Consider the following 5779-nt stretch of genomic DNA (forward strand, 5'->3'; position numbering starts at 1 on the left):
GATAAAATATCATTCCCCTCTCTCTCTCTCTCTTTCTCTCTCCCCTTTTTCTTTCTTTCTTTCTTTCTTTTTTTTATCCATCCTCTCTTCATCGAGGATCAATTTTCCAGGTGCTGTCAGCGACTAATGAAGATCGTATGACCCGGGACGATCTCGCCGGGATGGAGGATATAATAATTCAAACGGGATGCCTGGACCACTTACAAATGGCCGACGAAACGGAGCTAAGGGATCGCACGCGAGAGAAAGATATCGAGGGTCGCGAATTCAAGGACACGTGGAATTAATCGTTACAAGAATTATCGCGAATCACCACTGAATTCCACCTTTCTGTCTCTCCTCCTCCTCCTCCTCTTCTTCTTCCTCTTGCCATATTTACGAATTCCTTGGTAAAGAAAAGTTGTGGGGAGGGGAAGAATGCCATCCTGATCGAAGATGGAAGCAATGAAGGATGATCAATTAATATAATAGATTGGAGTGGAATTAAAAATTTACTGTTATTGTTGTTATCTTGTCGTTACTATTTAAAAAAAAGATCTTTCTTGGTGGAAATTTGGTGGAAATAGGGAAGGGTGTAGTTATTGGGATCAAGGGTTGGTTCATGGTGGTAATTACAGGGTGGAAAAACGAATGGAAAAATGGGGAGAGATGGAAGAGAAACTTTTCCACCCTCGATCCCGAACTTCGTCACATTCATCATTGTTCTTGCCAACCGACCTTCTTTCCCTTTCTTCGATTTCTTTTTCTCCTTACTGGGGAGGCCACCTCGTAAATTCGGAAACGCGGCGAAGATTCCCCGCGATGACACACTTAACCGCCGTTGCCACGCAAAAAACTGCGACGGGATCTACTGGAAATCCTTCTTCAACTTCCATGTACACAGAGAAAAAGAGAGAGAGAGAGAGAGTTCGATATACAACGCTGGAAACAAAAGGGATGAAATATTTCTTGGCGCGGAAAGTTGAGGAAAATTCCTGTCGAGGGAGAGGGGGGGGGGAAGGAAGGAGATCTTCCATCATCGAGGAAATTTTTCGGTTACAAAATATGAACATATGATATGAATTTATTTCTTGGAAAATTAAAGAGAAATCTTAAAACGAGGCCACTCGAAGAGACTTAGTATTGTAAGTAAATTTGTATCGCTTTTTATATCTTTTAAAATAATATCTTTTTGATTTTTCAATCCCTTTGTTTCTTGGAAAATTAAAGAGAAATTTTCTAAAGACTATTCAAAGATTTAGCGTTGTAAGTAAATTTATATTATTTTATATATCTTGGAATAATATTTTTCTGATTTTTCAGTCACTTCATTTTTTTCGAAAATTATTAAATCAAAAATAATAACAAAGAGAAATTTCCTAAAAATGAGGGCACTCGACCGTTACAATGGCTGGCGATTGGTCGGAGGCGGGTAACCGGAAACGTGGCCGAAGAGTAGCCTGTGACAAACGGCGCCGCGTATCGCGAGCACCGTTATAAAACAAATGCGGATGGAACAAAGCTGACAGTGGCCGAACGAAACGAACAACGCGGAATCCAAGGGTGAAAGTGGGCGAGGCCTCCGGCTAAGGGGGTAGTTCGGCTAATGCGCGATGATTAAACTAACGGCTGCCACCAATCACTCCGCCACGAAAACTCTCCCATTCTCTGTCATTCCAAACCTCGAGACGTCCAATTTTTTTCCTTCCTAGTTTTCCTTCTAATTTTTTTCTTTTTCTCCTTCTTATTCTTGACATAGTTTTTCGTGTTATACTTCTTCGTCATTGGACCGAAATTATTAATCGAAATGGACGGAGGAAAAAGTTAATTCAGAAAAGAGTGTAAAATTGATATTGTAGAAAATTCATTAATGTAAAATTTATTATCCATCGAGTGTTTGTCTTCGACAGAATTATCGAGTCATCGTACGTTCTAGGCGAAAATCGTTTATACGATATTTTATACATTTTCATTTGATATTGTAAAAAAAAAAAAAAAAGAAAAGAAACAAGGAGAATTTAACTCGAAATTAATTCACGGCCGCATGTGCGATAATCTCGAGCAAACATAAAACGCGACGAAATAATCACGGTGGTTGATTCATAATCCTAATTCCATCAGAGCCGCAGAATAATCGAGCGTCGACCATAACCTGTTAATACCGGGGCATCGACGGCCCGGGTGCAGGCCAAAAATTTATTTATGGCCGACATTCGTTATCGGTGCGTAAAATTCTACGTCCACACTCCGACCAAACACTCCCCTCTCCCCCCTCCCTCCCCCTCCCAACGCTTCAAACGTGCGTGACAAGCGCAATTGTTTACTTGATAAAAACAATACAATTCGCCCATACCCTCCCTTCCGCGTATAAACGTAACGGGAGTATAATCCGTCGGGCAAACAAGATCGAGCAAAAATATCCTCTCGACGGCGACACCTATATTCAGTTACAATCGAATCGTTTTAAACGCTTAAAACCGTCCGATCCCGTTAGTCCGAATTAATTTACACGGTCCCCGATCCTCCAATTTACAGTTTTCGCCGTTTGTTCCCGCGGTGCGAGAAAAATACGAGGGAATCCGTTACCGTTTACTCGTCGCGAAAATTGACACTAATTACCGACCGAGTCGAAAATCGATTCCGAACAGAAACGAATTAATTAACCGGCCGCTTTTAACCGGCGCCTCGGATCGTTTCTCTTCGATGATTAGCCGGAATGCTCGCTGATCACGTGACAGGTGGTGCGGTCGTATCAAGATGGCGGCGGCCATCGGTGTGAAAATAACGGGCATCGAATCTAAACGTTTTTAAAAGAACAGTGATTGTGAAATTCGATACGATTAAACGTTGCGAACGATAGAGTGATAATAGTCGGGTACGAAACGAGTCATCGACGACGCCATTCACGACCAGTTTTATGAGATTCGATAAGAAAGTGGTTACGAATCGAGAAATGGATGATCGAGTGATGTTCTCTTTCTTTTTTTTACGATGAATTTTTCGTCTATTCAACTCAGAAACGCGCAACATAGAATTGGAATTTATGGAATGAAAGTTGGATCAGTTTCGTGGTACAGGTGGTTCCTTTCCATGGAATTTGTTATTCGTCGATGGATTTTCGTTTCGAAAGGGGGATTGGGAATTGTGCAATTTGGAAATGGAATTGGAAGTTTGGCATTCCTTTTGGTAATGGAAAATAGACACATACTCTTTCTCTCTCTCTTCAACTGCGAACGTTTCGAAGTATTTTCGAACATTTTAAACCTCCACTCTACTTTTCTTTCTTTCTTTTTTTTTTTCAATTTATCATCCACGAGTTTTTCCTCCACTTCTTCGCAAATTATGAGTATTAATATCGGAGGATTCTAAAATATTTTTTCACACCTCCAACGTGTTTTTTTTTTTTTTTCAACAAATTACATTTCGTCACGCTTATTTCCAGGCATTATCGCGAACCCGATAATTGAGGTAGTCGTCGCAATAACGCGTTGCGTTTTCACAACACAACAAGGGAGGCGTACAGTTGTGGTTACAAAGACTATGCGGAATCATCAATCAAATCGAATCAATGAGCCCTTTGTAGAAGGCCGATCTGGCTACTTATTCATTTATCATTATTAGAGGCGCGTCCGTCCTGCCAAACCTCCCACCTTCTCCCACCTCTCCAACGATTTCACCTTCATTCATCACCCCTAGCTAACTCGTACAAATTGTTTTTTACTCGCCTTATCGCCTGTTTACGATTCGCGTCTGCGTGATGAATTTCGACGGTGTTGAAGCATCGTGCCGTGCTCATCATTCAAAAAAATTAGATCGCCACCTGTCGTCGAATTAAACCCTCCGCTTTATAATAAAGAGGATCGAAATAATAATAATTTGTAGTTCTAGAGGAACTTAATTAATTGATTGCCGGCCAAAAATTTTCACATTTAACAATACATTGAACGAACATTTCTCGATTATTTTAAATTGTATCATTGATCTCTATTTTCACGCGTATTTTTATTTCCGTCTGTCGATCCAAAACGTCGATCTGTAAACCTCGATGCATCGGCGTAGACTAAATTACGACTCGTAACGTAACAGTTTAATTGTAAATATAATTCTCCGTATTCGAGTAGTTGAGATAATAATTGTACGAATAAGCTAGATATACTATAGATAATTTCGAAGATATTTCCAGTCTCGGATTCTAACGCGATTCGGCGAATGAAAATACGATTTTTACGATTTTGAATATTCAACTTGAATTTCAAATATTAGGAAATTAATTGAGAGAAAATATTTATTCGTAATATTTAAAAATCGTGATCCCCTCGCCGTCAGAACGTCGCCAAAGTCTTTCGAGTCTAGTCTCGATAAAAATGTACATATTCAGCGGGAATTATGCATCGTCTAGCGCGTATTTTCGCGTGTCTTCGCGAATTAAGAGCCGGAGGCGTCGCCTGGTAACGAAAATCATCCGTAATTTTTCCGGCACGCAACGCATCCTATTTTTCTTTTTCTCTTCAAAATTTCTTGGCGATCTTTCCTCCCAACGTCATTTTTTCCATCCTTCGAACATTGCCATCTTCTCTTCCCGTATACATCGAATATTACTCGAAATTCTTCCATATCGCTTTCGAGTAGAAAGCTTTACTACTTCGTTAAGAAGTAAGTTAAGAAGTTTATGTTTTTTTTTTTCTATATCTTGTCGTCAGAAGGACGGTACGTTACGAGATTAGGGACGAGGAAAGGATGGATCGAATTGAAAAAATTGGTTGAGAACTCGTTCGTTTCCAGAGACGTGAGATCGCGGAAAATCAGGGGGAGGAGGGGGAGGGGAAGGAAGTCGTTATAACGATCGCGCGCCTGTAATTTCGCGCTTGTTATGTCGCTTATTATACACCCTGAAGAGTATGCATAACGACGCCTAATTATTCGTGCGAAATCGGCGAAAATTTATATAATTCCAGATCTCGAGGAAAATATCATCTCCCTCCCTCTCTTCATCATCACGAGAGAGAACGAACAGGATAAAATTTCGAAAATCAGGATTATGATCTCCCTTTTCATTCGCGTTCCTCAAGTAACCAAGAGGAATCAAGAGATTAAAAAAAAATCGGCGAAGAGGAAAGAAGAAGAAATCTCGTTCCCGTATTCCGTTGGCGTTCTTCGTCCCTCGCAAACGCTTGTCAAAGCTCGACATCCCGCTTGATCTTCGCAGCGTCGCGATTCATCGTAACTGAAGCGGAGCGAATCGGGATACGATCGGGTTTTACGGGGAGCAAAGGACGCCACGGGGGGGCCGCCAGACCCCTGGCGTTGATGTTTACCTTCTCCTCTCCTTGCCAAGCCAAGAAGGTCTTCGAGGGAGCGGCAACACCAGCAACAACGGCGACGAGGGAAGAAACCCCTTCGAGGGAAGAAGTTGAGAAGGGTTTCCCCCCCTTCCCCCTGCGGACAAGGAGTTATGCAAAAGACGCAAGACGCTACCTGGGCCTAGTTTAAATCTAGCCTAAATGGAAAGCGCGACGGAGAGGCTGCTCGCGTCGAAGCGGCTCGATTTGATTTATTGCAAGGCTGGCGAGGAGAGGCTCGCTTTTAAAGGGGCAAGGTCGAATGTACCGATACCGTGTGCCTGTACGGCAACATGTGACGCAAGCATCCTTCCAGATATGTGCTTCTTCTTCGGGAAGGATTCTGGTTTAGGAGGATCGAGGCTCCTCCTATAAAACTTCTTCTCTCGTTAAAGGGTTATAAGTGAAGTTATAAATGAAGAAAAAGTATATATATATATATATATATATATATATATATA

General features: G+C 41.5%; 1 protein-coding gene and 2 long non-coding RNA genes across 4 annotated transcripts in view; 2 read left to right on the forward strand and 1 right to left on the reverse strand.

Annotated features, from left to right (window-relative positions):
* Positions 1-1045, forward strand: part of LOC116185658 — a 6364-nt gene extending 5319 nt beyond the window's left edge. For both annotated transcript variants that reach the window (XR_004150526.1, XR_004150525.1), the window contains one exon: positions 111-1045. This is a non-coding gene — a long non-coding RNA (uncharacterized LOC116185658). The remainder of the gene's footprint in view (positions 1-110) is intronic.
* The window catches only part of LOC102671067, a 101576-nt gene that overhangs the window by 47250 nt on the left and 48547 nt on the right, over positions 1-5779 (reverse strand). The gene's annotated exons all lie outside the window — the stretch shown is intronic.
* On the forward strand, positions 1061-2047 carry LOC116185659. Its single transcript, XR_004150527.1, has 2 exons — positions 1061-1124; positions 1370-2047. It is a non-coding gene; the product is annotated as an uncharacterized LOC116185659 (long non-coding RNA).

Source organism: Apis dorsata, unplaced genomic scaffold (assembly GCF_000469605.1).
Source record: "Apis dorsata unplaced genomic scaffold, Apis dorsata 1.3 scaffold_245, whole genome shotgun sequence".
Lineage (NCBI taxonomy): Eukaryota > Metazoa > Arthropoda > Insecta > Hymenoptera > Apidae > Apis > Apis dorsata.